Source organism: Myotis lucifugus, unplaced genomic scaffold (assembly GCF_000147115.1).
Source record: "Myotis lucifugus unplaced genomic scaffold, Myoluc2.0 scaffold_36, whole genome shotgun sequence".
NCBI classification, from domain to species: Eukaryota; Metazoa; Chordata; class Mammalia; order Chiroptera; family Vespertilionidae; genus Myotis; species Myotis lucifugus.
Genome location: NW_005871084.1, coordinates 2,651,197 through 2,667,656, shown reverse-complemented (window position 1 = coordinate 2,667,656; position 16,460 = coordinate 2,651,197). Strand labels below are relative to the sequence as shown.

Below are 16,460 nucleotides of genomic sequence, written 5' to 3'. Positions count from 1 at the left end.
CCTTGCCTGGTGGGTTCACTCTGGCTGCTTGACCCCATGCTTACTGGGGTCATAGGAAGGGCAACCTACAAGCCTACCTATAACTATAACTTACCTGTTAGCACCACTTTCTGTTTATTTTGATGGGGGTGAAGGGAAGGAAGAGAGTTAAGGCAAGCCAGTTCTTGCCTACTTAAAACAACACTATTGTCTAGTGAGAGTAACGTTACAAGGACCCTGTAATAATAAGAGCCTGTTAGGAACTCAGTTTTAAAGGAAACAGGGTAAGGGGGAAATTCTGAGGCAGCTGGTCGGCTGGTTTGTTCTTACCTGACTCTGGTGGATACCGACCCCTGCTCACCTATCCACTCCCCTCAAGCTTCAAAAGTCAACCTAGCATGAACTTCACAAAACAAAAACTCAAAGATGCATTCTTAATCGCCTAACTACATTTCATTGTTTATAAATTAGCTCCCTCCACCCCCAATTTATAAAGTCAATAGTCTTAAAAAACAGGCACAAGACAGAATGACACCGAAATTCCCGCGAGGGAACAGACTTCCAAAGTCATCACTCTCCTATAACCCTGAAGTCCATTCCTTGGCTAATCCCACCCATGCCCTATGACAGAAAGAAATACCGCTGGCCAAGCAGAGGGACTTTGAACTTGACACCACGGTGGAACTGACACCGACCTGTGCTGAACTAGGAAAGAGGGCAAATTCTAAAGTAGGGAACTACTCAGGGAACTCAGCCTTTATTAACTAAACAGGGAAGCACAGATGTTTAACTCAGGAAGAGCCGCCGGTTCCTAGAGCACATCTCACATATCATCTCAGTCTCACTGCTCACTCTGGGATGCGAGGACTGAAGACGGCTCACGGAGGTAGACAGTGCCCCCAGTATCGCAGAGATGGACCCTGTTGAGGCCTGTGGGTGCTCAGGGACAAAGGTCTAGCAGAGGGTGACACCATGAAGGATACTAAACAACAACTATGCTGAGTGCAGGCCTCATGGGGCCAATTTTCAGGGCAAATGGGAGAGTGGTGGAGAGAAGAGGGTACCGTCAGACATTTCCTCTGCACATAAAAAATATCAACCTCTCTAACCAAGAGCACTTATAATGTGTCAAGAACCCACTAAGCACTTTCTATACAATCCTCCGTTTAACATATGTTGGAACATTCTAGACTTTCAGGGGTGGGAATGGCAGTGGTGCCAGAGGGACTTCAGGAGCTAACCCCCAGTCCAGTTCTCAGTGCAAGAATCTGTCTTCTTACAGGTGAGATTCTCTGAGGGAAAAGGACTCCTCCCTCCCATGGGATTAATGTGACATGTGACAGCTCCACAGAGTGAAGAGTGAGACCCATTCAATGATGCAGCCACCAGGGCACCAGGGAAGCACAGAGGGTGCATGCCTCAGAAGTGGCCCTGCCCTGAACACACACACAAAAAAAACCACAGAAGAGCTCATCTGGGACCATCCCCTGTGATATGGGCTAAATCATTCCCTCATAAAAAAGATATACTGAAGTCATAGGCCCCGGTATCTTAGAATGTGACCTACAAGGAAATGGTGTCTTTATAGGGGTCATCAAATTAAAATGAGGTCATTAGGGTGAGCCCTAACCCAATGTGGCTGTATCCTTATAAGAGGAGAGATTTGGGCACAGGAATACACATGCACACAGGAAGATGATGTGAAGACAGAGCGAGAAAGGGCCATGTGACTGGGCAGATGCGCCCACAAGCCGAAGGGAAGGACGCTAAGAATCGTAGCAATCACCAGAAAAGGAAGAGGCAATACAGGAGTTTTCCCCAGAGCCCTCAGAGAGAGCATGGCCTCGCTGACACCTTGATTTCAGACATCCAGCCTCCAGAACTATGAGACAATACATTGCTATGTTTTACAACCCCCAACCCAGTTAGTGGTACTTTATCAGGGCAGCCCTCAGAAACCAGTACTCTGTTAAAACCAGTCCTTATCAGAAGCCCTCCAGCCAAATGTGTTACAGAACTCTGACTTTTTTCTCATTGTAGAAAGATGGTTCTGATTATTTCAATGATTATGTAACATTCCCAGGAGAGGCGTGGGGTGGGACCCATACTCAAATGTTAACATGTGCGCTACAACGTGTGTGTACATTAAGTATTCTACCTAAAACCAGGAATTCTGTCAAGTCCATTCAGATCAGGTGTTGCTATGAGGTTTTCTACAAACCTACAAAAATTTTTTCGGTTTCCAGGGTTTCTGATTTTTCCAACTGCAGTTAAGGGATTGTGGACTCGTCCTAAGTTGCACAACAGCCCTTATTCCTCATGCTACCCTGCTGGTCACATTCAGACTGCTCTCAAAAACACAAAGAACCGCCGATGAAATCCTAGAATTCCTCAGGGAAACCAAGTATCCTCTTAACTCTCAGAAAATAATTTGCGAAATAATTTTTTTCAAGTTTTATCTTCAAGGCTTTTAAACGTGCAAACAAACCACCGGACACTTGACCTTCCCATTATGCTGAATTCTGTTCTGTAGCACCACAAGACTTTTTAAAAAACTGAATTTTAAAAGAGGAAAAAAACAGTTATGCTTCATTGGATTATCACAGGGAGAAAAAACTAGAATCAATATAAGGAGGGCCAGATTATGATAATCCCCCCCCCCAATGCTATTGAGAGGAGTGTCGTAGGGCATGCATTTCCCCTCAATCATGCAGACACTCACATTGGATTTCCTGGACTCATATATTGTTGAGAAGAAAGGAAGCCTTGAGCAGTGTTAAAAATCTTGGTTGAGCCCTAGCCAGTTTGGCTCTGTGGACAGAGTGTCAGCCCTCAGACTGAAGGGTCCCAGGTTTGATTCCAGTCAAGGGTATGTACCTCGGTTGCAGGTTCAATCCCTGGCCACAGTCGGGGTGCGTTTAAGAGGTAACCAATTGATGTGTCTCTCTCACATCAATGTTTATCTCTCTGTCTCTTCCCCTCCCTTCCACTCTCTCTCTCTCTCAAAAAAAAAAAAAAATTCAATGGGAAAAATATCCTCGAATGAGGAGGTGAGGATTAACCCCCCACCCCACAAAACAATCTTGGTTGACCTGCTCTGAAATCAACCAAGTGCAAACACTGTAGCTCCCTATCATGTCCCCAAAACTGGATGCACACTGGAGATTTTTTCCTTGTGTTCAGATTTTTTTAAATCCACCCTTAAGTTACCATGTTAGATGAGACCGACTAAGGCAGTGGTTCTCAACCTTCTGGCCCTTTAAATACAGTTCCTCATGTTGTGACCCAACCATAAAATTATTTTTGTTGCTACTTCATAAGTGTCATGTTGCTACTGTTATGAATCATAATGTAAATATCTGATATGCAGGATGCTTAGGTGACCCCTGTGAAAGGGTCATTCGACTGCCAAAGGGGTCGAAACCCACAGGTTGAGAACCGCTGATCTAAGGGCTTCTCAAGACAGCCTAAGGTAGGTTCTATTTATTAGAAGGCATTGTTCCTGCCCACCTCCTAAAGGCATGTGTCGGAGCATTAATGTTATGCAACTGTTTAGATAATTCTGTTTTATGAATATACTAGAGGCCCGGTATATGAAAATTTGTGCACCTGGGGGGGGGGGGGGTGTCTCTCAGCCCAGCCTGCATGCTCTCACAATTCGGGACCCCTTTGTAGTGTTATTGATTTTTTCCCAACCTTGGAAAGGCTTCCTTTCAAAATAAAGGTGCATAAGCCTCAATATGGATGTGAATTTTCACACACCTAACAAACTCTTCAACAGTCCTTCATACGAGCAGATGATTGAGAAAACAGTTGCAATTAACCTCGATTTTTTGTGCAGCTGACATGGATTGAGATACTATTAACAAGTGATCATAATTATGTGCCACAAATATATGCCACTTGTGGATGTAGCAGGTGGTACCACAAAGTGAGACATGATCTCTCTCTTCACTGGGTCATTAGGGGAGTAAATGGTTTAGATTATCCCAAGCAAGGTGAACATGCAAGTGCATGTCCCCATTCTGCAGGTGTAATATTCAGTTACTACACTGAAAAAGCAGTCTGAGACCTCAACAATTAACGTTCAGATAGCATGCCTGCCTGCAGCATGCCTCCTTATAACTGAACAACCTGACTCAGACATACATGATCTGAATGCAAGAAATGGCTTGTGTGGGGCAACAATGTGTTCCAGCCAAATACCACTTATTAACTGCCAATTAGATTTATACTCCATGTATTGTATGGTCTATACTTTTGAGGTCCTCAGGCTTGAGCACCAGGCAGGCAAATTAGGGAACCTCTGGCCACCCCAACCTTGATGATTAAGCACCTCATGGATAAATTTTGCCACAAGCTCCAGCCTCCTCTAATCCACATCTTGTTAATGCTGCCAAATATTAACCCAATCACCCAAACCAACCACGTGGGAATCACCCACTCCGAGTTGGTTCTTGTAACCTCAAAGATAAAGTCCAGGCTATTGTGACATACACAGTCTGCCTGGCTCTGGCCCCTACCTGCCCCTACAATGTCACCTTCCATGTGCCATACACATCAAGCCAAAGGGGACTTTTACTTCTCTGAGCACACCATGTTTTTCCCTCTGCTGAAAATGCCCTGCACCTACCTTTCCTGCACATAACCTTTGCGACGAACTCCACTGTCTCTGACAAGACTTCCTAACCTCCAAACCCCACTCCTGTTGGCAGAAGTCTATCAGTACAGTGATTGTTTACTTCTGTGTGTATTTCTGCTACCAATCTGGAAGCTTCTTGCAAACACAGCCATGTCTTGGTTACTTGGGTATATGACATTCCAGTCACACAGTAGGTCTGCACCAAGTAATTGCTTTACAGGGTATTGTGACAGCCTGAGGGCAGGCCAGGTATATGGGGTCTGGGGAAGACGTGGCTAGGGCCAATCTCAAGCTCTACAGTGGAATGATACTGGGAAATGTCATTGTCCATATCATGGAACATACATTCTGAGCAATGGCCACCTCTCAACTTCTCAACTACAGCCCTGCTAAGATAGGAGTATATTGGCTAGAAATAAAAGAGCTTCACTTGTGATTTCTTGGTTATTTTTCTCACATCCAGAACGAAACAAAGAAAGCCAATAGGATTGGAGCAGAAGCTGAAAGTGAAGGATAATCTGCTCTGTGGGCGTCTGAACAAAAGGCAATTAATCAAGGATTAAGGCTAAATCAATCCATAGAGAGCATGTAATGGCAGCATGCTGAATGCTGAAAACTAGCATGGCAATTAGGTAGGAAAAGCCCACAGTGGGTAATACATTTGCCGGGTCGATGAATATCTTGCAGGGAGTCTCACAGAGCCCTTTCCCTGTAGACCAACAGAAACCAGGGGCTTAACTCCGACTCAGAAAAGCATGGAAGAAAGTCGAGCAATTTGACTTTCATCTCAATGCGGTGAGAGCCACCCAGCCAATCCCATCCTACGAAGGCATAAAGATGGGGCCAGGCGACCTACAGACAACTCGCTGAAAAGGAATAAGAACTCAGAAGCAACCTCAGCCTCCACCTGAGCAAGTCAGGATCAGGAAGACCACACGGAGGCTCCCCTTCGTAGACCCTCCAAAGCTCGGATGCCTGGCTTGCTCTCCCATTGCTTCATTCAACTAATATTCACTGAGCACCTACTATATGTCTCAGGCACTGGTCTAGGCACCTGAAATACAACAGGGAAAAATCATTGAAAACTCCCTACCCTTGTGGAGTTGACACTCTAACAAAGGGAGACAGGTGGCAAACAACACAGAATAAATTAGTATAAGTGTGTTAGAACATTTCAAATACTACAGAGAGAAAAATACTGCTGGCAAAGAGACTGATGTTGGGAGGTGGACAAAGATTCTAGAAGAGGATGGTCCAGGAACCTCTCTGAAACAGTGATTTTGAACAACTTGAAGGAAATGGGAAGTCATCAATTGGCGGGGAAGAGCCTTCACAAGAAGATAACAGTCACACATTTGACAAAGATAGGATTTTTTTCTTCTTTTATGTTGGCCTTGATTTACTCAATTAAGGGTGGGATAGCAACATGATTGAGGGCATGCACGTTGCATGCAGTAAGACATACACAGGTGTGTTTTGTGGTTCTGCCACCCACACCTGGAAATTATCAGATGTCACGATCTCCATCAGCTAACCTCATCCAATGGTGAGGAGGCGCACCCTATACTTGAGCAGCTGGTGAGCTGCTGTTGTTCCTGGTAGTGGATATTAGACCACATCCCAAGGCTGTCCCCTGCCCCTAGGAACTGTGGGCCCTGCGACCTGAGAAACTTAAGACACAATAGCTCGTTCTCAGGGATGCTGGTTTAAGAGTTCAGGACGTGCATATGGACTACATCTCATAAATGCCGTTTTGCATGTGTTCCCATTCACCCCTGCCACTCATTATTTATCTTACAGTCTCAAAACAATAACAATTTATAAGCTTTTGATTCCATGGCTGCTATAATAAATCTTGACTTGGGAAAAAAAGACAAAATAGAGTTCAAATATTGGAGGTCACAGAACCTAACATAATTCCATTTGGCAAATGGCAAAACTTGTGTTATGTCAGTGGTACAACTCAACCATTTCCCTCTCTATTCTCAGCCACCACACCTCATCTATATATATAAAAGCCAAGCAACCGGAATGATGGAACGACTGGTTGCTATTGTGACATACACAGTCTGCCTGGCTCTGGCCCCTACCTGCCCCTACAATGTCACCTTCCATGTGCCATACACATCAAGCCAAAGGGGACTTTTACTTCTCTGAGCACACCATGTTTTTCCCTCTGCTGAAAATGCCCTGCACCCACCTTTCCTGCACATAACCTTTGCGACGAACTCCACTGTCTCTGACAAGACTTCCTAACCTCCAAACCCCACTCCTGTTGGCAGAAGTCTATCAGTACAGTGATTGTTTACTTCTGTGTGTATTTCTGCTACCAATCTGGAAGCTTCTTGCAAACACAGCCATGTCTTGGTTACTTGGGTATATGACATTCCAGTCACACTGCGGCGGCCAACCAGCCTGACTGGCCCCCACAACCACCTCCCCCAACTGCCTGCGGCCCCTCTCCCCAGCCTGCCCTGCCCCCGATCGGTCCCACCCCACCCCAATTGGGGGTGGGGCCGGCTGGTCAACCACCCATGGCCCCTCCCCCTGGCCAGCCCTGCCCCCAATTGGCCCCTGTTGGGGCAGGCTGGCCAGACCCCACCCATGCACGAATTCGTGCACTGGGCCATATATATATATGGGCCATATATATATATTTTTTTTTTTCTTTTTTTCTCCTTCATTTCAGAGAGGAAGGGAGAGGGAGAGATAGAAACATCAATGATGACAGAAAATCACTGATTGGCTGCCTCCTGCATGCCCCCTACTGGGGATCAAGCCTGAAACTGGGGCATGTGCCCTGATTGGGAATTGAACTTTGATTGCCTGGTTCAACACTCAACCACTGAGCCACACTGGCCGGGCCACCACGCCTCTTACAGGGCAGAATAAATTCATTTGTGCTGAGGCTACTGCACCAATGCTGGTGTCCCTAGTTTTCTAGATATGATATTTAGACATGTTTAATGAGTTAAAATATTTTTTCCAGGATATATGTTTTCATTTTGCTCTAAGATCCATGACCATTTACCCTTCCAAGTACAATAATTTATAATTTTCTATGAGGAGGATATTAAAAGGATTTTTTTTAAGTTGAATACTATTTTATTTTATTTTATTTTTTATTGCTTAAGGATTTCCAACCACAATCGTAGTGTTGGCTACAACTTCCATACTAACAAAAAAATGTCAGGGGCTGCCATGCAGAAGAAGAAAAGCGTGTCCACCATGTAACTGTTATTCCTGTCTCCTGATTTTTGTTACTTTAAAGTCCCGCACACTACCTCCAATGACAGTATCTGTTCTCTTGGTTATTGTCAGTCTTCTCCACTGGCTGAAGTTCCCAGCAGGTACAGAGGCAGGTGGCCTCAGACGGCTGTGCAGCCCAGCAGCCGGACACTGATGGGCACTTGGCCTCTTCTGTTTATACTAGCCTTCCTAGCCCCTATAGCCCGAGAGTGGCCCCTGAGGTGCTCAGTGCATATCTGTTGAGTAAATTAGTTTCCCCTCAAGGTTGGGAGGTCACTTTGACTCTAACTGGTGCACTCTCAATTTGGGAGCTTGCAAATTGCTTTTTATTTTGTTCTCTGCCACACTTCTCCCCTCCCCTAATAAAAACAAACAAATTTTAAAAAGCAGAGCCAAATGTAGTTGTCGCTAGCACAACACAAGGGCAATTTAATGATGACTAGGGTAACACCTAGGATTGGCCTGCAGGATTAGCCTGCATGCAGGTGAAGATGCTGGGGCCCTCTCTGCACAGGTAGGGGTACCACACACAACTGCTGAATCTCGCTGCTTAGTTTATGGGTCTTACCCCTAACCAGTTATTGCTAAACTAAGATGCTGGCTTTGTCATCAAAGCTTTCTGTCCCATGTCATGGTCGGAATCAAATTTTAATGGCAATATCCCTGCAGTAGGATGATGCCTGATCTCTTGGGATCTGCAGTTCTATGCAGGTGGTGTGATGAGGGCCATTTCATCTTCCATTCTCACTCTCTCTTGCTCCCTGACATGAATACCTTTCAGCTAATAATCCTTTCTAGCTGTTAAATTCTTTATTTTCTTCAAAAACAGTGTTCCACTGGTGCACATGCACACAAGGAAAACCACTTAACCTTGATGTGTGGCCTCCCATTAAAAAACAAAGAGTTGAAGAGAAGATTAATTTTTTAAAACCAGCTAACAAAAGGGGCAAATTCTTACAAATCAATTCTTAATTGTCTTTGATTGCCATCCTCACTCAGCCCAATGCTTCAAAGCTGCTAAAGTGTATACTGAAAATTAAATCAACCAACCCTGGCAAGGAGGCTCAGTTGGTTGGAACATTGTTCCCTGCACCAAAAAGTTGTGGGTTCAATTCCCGGTCAGGGCACATACCTAGGTTGCAAGTTCGATACCTAGTCGGGGTGCATACAAGAGGCAATGGATCAAAGTTTCTCCTCTTTCTCTCTCCTCTCTTTCTAAAGATCAATGAAAAAGACAAGACCTCAGGTAAGGACTTTTAAAAAAAATTAAACTAATCAAGTAAAAACAAGAATAAGAGAAGGAACAAGTCAAACTTAAATGAATTTTAGCTCAATGAAAAGTGTCAAGCGTAAGGGAAAAAGAGGTACTCCTGAATGTCTAACACAAATATATTTAATAACTATTCGGTAACTAATGGATTAAAAGGATAGTGAGAAGACAAATTATTTTAAAGTAACGAACAAGCCTTGTCAATGAATCAAACTAAATAGTCACATGAATGTAATACCAGAGAGTGTCCAAGAACAAATCTCTTTCAGAGATCACTCACTGATGAGCCCACATAAAATGACACCTCTGAAGACCTCATCACAACAGGGTACAGTACGAAAGAAAAGTAGAATATACTCCAATGCCTTCAAGCCCGCTGCACCACTTCCTTTAGTGAAACTAGAGACTTCCTTGAGGCTCAAGCGCATCTACTTAGCATGGCAGATCTTGGCCAAAATAAACTCATTGACCCTGTGAACAGGGCTGAAGGTTTGCACACCTGTGTGGGCTAATGTTCCTGAAGATCGCAGCCCCAGGACTCCGCATGACCTCTGCTCAGAACACATGACCAAACGCCTTCAATGGCGGGGTTTCCAGTCACTGACCTGAGTCAGAGGTGGCTTATAATTCCATGGAATCCTCTTGCCCAGGGCTGATGAGTAATAGTGAAGTGAGCACAGCCGCTTACATCACTGAAGCGGTGCTCTTTATGTATTTCTGTTCAACTCCAGTGACCCCACTGAATCTATGGTCTCTGTGTTTCCACTTAGTCTGAAGTGACACTGTTAACTACCCCTGGGAGTTGATGATATGTCACACGTATCATGTGCTGTTCCAAAAATTTCCACAGAAAATTCCTTTCTCCAAGAGAAGAAAGCAATCCTTTGTTTTCAGCGATGATGTCAATCAGGAGCTGGTATTTTAACCTTTCTTCCAGTAACTACTTCTAAGATGAAAAAATAGCTCACATATGTCTCAGCTGAGAGAGTACAGCTCATGGTTCAAGATCTCGTGATTATTTTGGCTGATCCAGTTTTGGTGACAACAGCAGGGCAGGAGGGATTTTCTATAAGATCTAGACCTGGGCCTTTAGATGGGTCAGAAACAAAGCCCCCTTTGATTTCAGGAGGGTAGCCGGCCGTCTCACCCAGGCTCGACCCACAAGTCCTGGCCAGTGGGCAAGATCACACGGGGAAGCTGCCTACCTACATGTGCTCCTGCCAACCTGGGTACCAAGAAAACCAGGCCAAGCATGGAGAGAGCACAAATATTTACTGTAAGTGAAGGTGTGCCAGGTGACCCTCTGTGGAATTCTGAGCCACTGAGAGCATAGCTGAGACAGATTCTGTAAACACCTGAGAGCACGTGCTTCTGCCATCACCCTGCAGGTGAATGACCTCAAAAGCCTCTGGGATCCAAGCTGAGAGATTAGCAGGCTCGCTTCAAGCAAACCTGGAGAATGGGAAAGCCTCTACATTGCTAGCACATTAAATCGTCATTAACTCAAATTGCAAAGGAGGGAACCCACAAGAAGGAACAGATTTCTGCCAAGGTGAAAGAAATGATATATACATGACTTCCCCTGAAAATTGATTTGGAAAAGCCCTAAGAAATACTGCCTGATGAAATAAACATCACCTGGAATGAGATTAAAAAAGAAATCAAAACCCTCCCACTCCAACACAATGGTCATAACCACAAAAACCTCAGTTTTATTAACAGCCTCTATGATGTTGTCAATAAGTATATAGGGCTCCCCACCATCACCAGACCCACCAAACAACCCACTTTAGAATAAATTTTTTATGCTCCTCAACTAGCAAATGTCTGTCATTCTGTTCCTGCCTTCATCTTGTCTCTTTCTGTTATATTCTACAGTGACAAGAAAATGTCCTAAACATGTTGCTTTAAATACCATTTAGTTTCAATACAAGACTCCCCCCGCAAAAAAACAAAAACAAGCCTTTTTAAGAAAAATGTCTGTGAGAATCATGCCCTTCCTTTTCTCCTGCCTAATTAAATATTTCTGTTTTCTCTCTTCTCAATTTCACCATCATCTTACTCAAATTATCATGGGAATTAAAATTCACCTTGTCCTCAGAGACATTTTAAAAAAAGCAATACCACATGTTCTTTAAATTCCCTCTTATAGTTTAGTTACTTGTTTCCTTTTCTTTGTTTGATTGGCATACCCTAACTCACATGCATGTAAACAATATACTCATCAAATCTGAGTTATTCTTTAATAAGATATTTCACTTTAGAAATACTTTTTTGAAAGTACCTGGCTCATTAACATAAAGGTGTGGCCTGCACTCCAGGTTATTTCAGGCTTTGGCAATATACAGACATATACTAACTGGTGAAACTAACAGTTTATGAATCACCATCAAATGAGACAGTAAAGAAACAGAAAAAAATCACGTGTTAATCATATAGTGTATTCGTATGTATGAGTAGTAAGGGTGGGAAACGACAGCAAAACCCAAAGGCAAACTTCAGTTGACTGTGTCCTGGGCTTTAAGTTTTGTTCTCTCTAATTAATAATAACAATACAAATAGATTTAGAATAAGACATGTAAGCCAAATACTAAGGGGAAGAAAGATTTCTATCACTGCCAAGCAAAAATTCAGATATAAACCATAAGTCATTGTTCAAGTAAACACTTCACAACCCTCAGATGTTATTTCATTTCAGGCCAAGTTCAGCTGGTGTCTCCCTCTTTTCCAGTGAGATTTCTAAGTCAGAAACACTCAGAAAAGAGAGACCCAACACAAACAGGAAGAAAAACACAATTGTTTCCTCCTTAACCAGTGACTTCTAAATCAGAGAAAAATTCCCAGAAATTAAGTGGTCTACATTTTCTATGATTTCAAAAGAAAACTAAAGTATCCATGTGCTTTCCTTTTATAATAAAAAGCGTATATGCTTCTAAATAGCCCAGCCAAAGATGAGACGCAAAGAGTAAAGAAATCAGGAGAGTTCAGATGACAATGTTTTTCAATCTCATTCTTTGCTCCTGTCCCGTCTATACATACAAGGAGAGCAAAACTGATCAACTACAGCTAACCCTGAACACCAAAGAGAAGTAACTTTATAAAGAAAAATCTTGGTATGTGCTAGGAGAATGCCACAGATATAAAAACAGCACTAGACCAAACTCCAACTCCATGCCAATAGTAGATACTATGCATTCATATAATAAATACACAGTGGTGTCTTTGTGCTTACCTATAATTGTCCTCAAGGCTCACGGAAAACAGGCCACCTCTCCTGCCGGAAGGCGTCAGATTGGGCTAGTGTTCCGGTAGCACAGCTGGAAATTCACCTCGAGGACCCTCGGATCCTCGGGCTCTGGTCTGTCTTCTCCTTCCCTGTGTTGAAATGCTGCCAGCACACACCTCTGCTGGTTCTCGGGGACCCCCAGCAAGTTTTAACACAACTGAGGAGGAATGCTCCGAGCTGGCTACTTATCCTGATGATTCACTTCAATGACAGCTAGAAAGAAATGCTCCTTGGTGGAAAAGGAGTTGAGTCAAGCTCCACCCCTACCATAAGCCTAAGTAACCCCGCCCAGCTCGGCATTCAGCTGACACAGCCACACCTGCCAGAACGCTGTTACCTGCAGCATTGCTTCTTCAAATGACAGTTCTCGATCATAGAAAGATGAATGGGGGACATGCCTGACAGGACAGGCAATATCCATAAAGCACATGGTTTTCTAAGTAATATAACCTGGGATTGGGCTGTTTGCTTGTTTAAAATGGTGCCCGAGGTTTCAAATAGAACTATGATACAAACTACACCACCAAACAGAAAAGATGGGGGGATTTAGTATCACAAGAGAGACAGCACCTCCCTATGAATCCAACATCTCTGGTGTGTAAACCATTTTCAGATGCCAGGCATAGATCAAGGGTCCCGAGTCCCATTTGAGGGGTACAGTTTACAGAACTGACCACCCTTTATTCTGCTCAACTCCCAGGGCCAAGTAAAATGTGTGCTCTTTCTCAGGCTTGTGACTGGCACTAAAGGACTCCTTTTGGCTCTTGCTTGAAGCAGGTCAAACCCCACTCTACAACCCCACAGGTGTGGCTGACACAGGAAATGTTCTTTCTTACAGCAAAAAGCTAACTTTCCATATGAACTCCAATTTTGTGGCATGTTCATTCATTAAGTGTTCCTGGCATGTCAAATGAGAAACTCTAAACTAGACTTTCGAGTTCCCACAGGTGCTCAAAGGCTAGGATTCCCGGAGGTGCTGGAATGACAAAACAGATCACCAGGGCAGCCAGCGACCTCTGGTGGCTGGGAGGATCACTGACGTCTTGGTGGAGAAAGTGGGCACTGGGCTACTACTACCAGAAACCCTGTCCTCAAAAATACACCCTCATAGATAGTTCCTCACAGGTTGACAGTTCCAACCATTTTCAGTAGAATTCTTGAATAAGAAAAATACCTCAAGGTTTAAGCAGAAAATGAGGACACATAAGTGCTAAACAATCTCAATTTAAGAGCAGATACTCCAAGTATTAATATAAAAAGTGAAGACAGAATTCACATTTCTGATTAATAATCATTTTCCCACAGCCAAACATTTCATTTTATCATGTTTCCTCCCTCTCTGTCCACAGTTCTGCCTTGGAAAAAGGCATTGAAAAATCTTATTCTGGGAGAAGGAAAAAGCCCATACTTAATTTTTCCAACTACAATTTTGCTACCACCATTAACAATCAAACTTACTGACCACATGGTGTGCATCCACTTTCAGGTTAACTACATCTTTCTCCCAACTCATGAAGATCAGCCTTGGCCCAACCTCCACTAAAATGCAACTAAACCTGGTCAACAACAATCTTAACACTGAATTAGGAAATGGTAGCAATGGCGGGAGCATTAGAAACCTTAGTTCAAGTCTCTCCATCCAGAGGAAAGTGAGACCCAAACAACCAGGGAAGCACCACGATCTAGGAACAGACGCTAAAGTAGATTAAACACAAACAATGGGTCTCAATGCTGAGTTACTATCCCTGCTCCCATTACACTACTATCTGAGGGTATCCTGAAACTTCTCAAATCTAATATTCTGAAAAGAAAAACAAACAAACAAACAACAACAAATGATGTTCCACAAAGCAGCTATGGAGAAAAGAGACAAGAATGCAGACACTGGACAAGCAATGGAGCATGGCTTAGGTCTAAGACTAATCTACAGCAGGCTTTCTTAACCTGGGCTCTACGGACGTTGGGGGCCAGCTAATTCTTGATGTGAAAGGGGGTCTGTTCTGTGCATTGTAGGATATTTAGCAGCATCTCTGGCCTCTACCCGCTAGATAGCAGCTCTCCTCGGGTGTGACAACCAAAAACTATCTCCAGACATTGCTAAATGTTCCCTAGGAGGCAAAGATGCCCCTAGTTGAGAACCATTGGTTTAAAAGGACAGGACTTTGTGCAGAGTGAAGTGGCTGGTGCCCTTGGAGAAGGGGTGGAAGCTGCTTCTGAGGTGATATGTACAAAGAAAGGACAATTGCTGCTGTAAATAGGAACTAGGTAGAGGGAAGGGCAGTTTATAGACTGCTCCAACTGAGGGCTGCTGCTGCAGAGAAGTAGAAGACAAGGTCATGGGCTGAGAGTGGGAGAGGGATTAAAGACTGAGCCAAGAATATCAAGGTCTGGAACAACTGGGGAGCAAAAGGAAGCAGAGGTGGGCTGAGTCAAAGAAGCTGAGCAGCACAGAAGTCTGATGGCAGATAGCGTCATAAACTCAGAGGCCCGCATGTATGACACTGCAGGTTCCCCCCACAAGTCAGAGGGCTCAGGAAGAAGGTATCAGGGGTGGATGGATGAAAGTGACTGGAATTCTTAAACAGATATGGACACAGGGGTGTCACAGATGTGCTGTAGTTTCCAAGTCATTGAGGTTATCAGTGGGGCAGAGCAACCTTGAGTCCACTGAAACTGAAAACAAGGAAACCTGCTAGGAATGTGTTGCCAAAGAATAAATAAAGATGAAGAAAGTCTAAAAAGAGGTATCACTGAGAAGGAAATAAAGAGTCTATAGAAATAAATCAGGAATTATAGGCGAGTCATACAGACCAAGAAGCTCCTTATAAAACATAACTGAGAAACTGTAAGCACTCTTGATGATCAACCAGAAAGAAAATAAAGTACAGATATCTATATGTTCATGTCCTCAAGGAATATTTTAAAACATGGGAAAACTTTCACAATATACTGTTGAGAATCGTGAACTATAAAACTATAAATAACATAGCCCAATTTAAAATTTTACATATTTTATGTATCCATTTTTATAGCTTCTGAGTCATAATCTCCATCAAACAAAAGCAGACACAATGAGATTTCCGAGATTTAAAATAAACCCTAAGAAAATGGGATTCGAATCTTGGAGAAGAAGGCACAAGAGAAAGCTGGTTGGAGAGAAAAGGAGGGGAACATGGAGCGAAAATAGTCAAGGGTCAAGGGCTACATAAGGTTGAAGAGGAGTTTTCCAAGCAAATACAGGCTCTGTGTTAATAACCAAATGATTATTAACACAGAGCCTGTATGAGCAAGAAGGGATTGGTGTCCTGAGGCAGAAACTTCAGCTTCCCGATGTGGGCAGAATGCATTTAGCAAAGGGAGCGCTAGGGATAGTAGCCTTTCCTGGAATTTCCCACTGTTATTACTGGCAAGGAAGGTCACAGGAGGCACACCTGTGAATGACCAGGGCTGGGTCTACCGGAAGGATTACCAAAAGGAAAGGCTGCTTCTAGTCTCACACCCCTTGGGGATTTTTTATTTTTTTTCAAAATAATGTTAAAAAATACATGGCAATTCTGTAATTCTATATTACTTACATTAAATGCACACCTTTTTATGGCTCTTAGCACTTCTGATATATTACCAAAAGAATGTGCTCAATATTGTTTACTACACTTAGAAAATTAGGATGGCTTATAAGGTGGAATTTTATGAAATACCACAAAGGGTCACATTGGACCAGTATGTTCCAATGGAAAGCAGTGAAGTGTGTGAAAGGTAATTAAATTTTAAGTTAACATAATCAAAGCGAGTAAGAAAAGTGTGAAAGCTGACTTCAAATCAAGATCTTTTAAAAACACAAAATTCGAACTTCAGAGTAGTACATATCTCAAAGACTTTTCAGTGTTTGTATTCTGTTTGCTTGGAGTTTCAGTCTTAGGAAGATTGGTCAATTACTGAGATCATCTTGAGATTTTTTGTTGATGTTGTTAAAAGCCAGCATGAATTTACCCATACTCTGCAGTTTCAAAAATCATGTTTCTAGAAATATTATA

The 16,460-nt window shown here is 43.2% G+C and overlaps 1 protein-coding gene across 5 annotated transcripts in view; it reads right to left on the bottom strand.

Moving 5' to 3' along the window:
- The window catches only part of NEDD4L (neural precursor cell expressed, developmentally down-regulated 4-like, E3 ubiquitin protein ligase), a 293,622-nt gene that overhangs the window by 131,527 nt on the left and 145,635 nt on the right, over positions 1–16,460 (bottom strand). For 3 of the 5 annotated variants that reach the window (XM_014454413.2, XM_023752639.1, XM_023752640.1), the window contains exon 1: positions 12,373–12,649. The exons of the other annotated variants lie outside the window; for them this stretch is intronic. The gene's annotated coding sequence lies outside the window, so the exon portion shown is untranslated. Of the gene's footprint in view, positions 1–12,372; positions 12,650–16,460 lie in introns of those variants that run through there. 5 annotated transcript variants of the gene reach the window in all.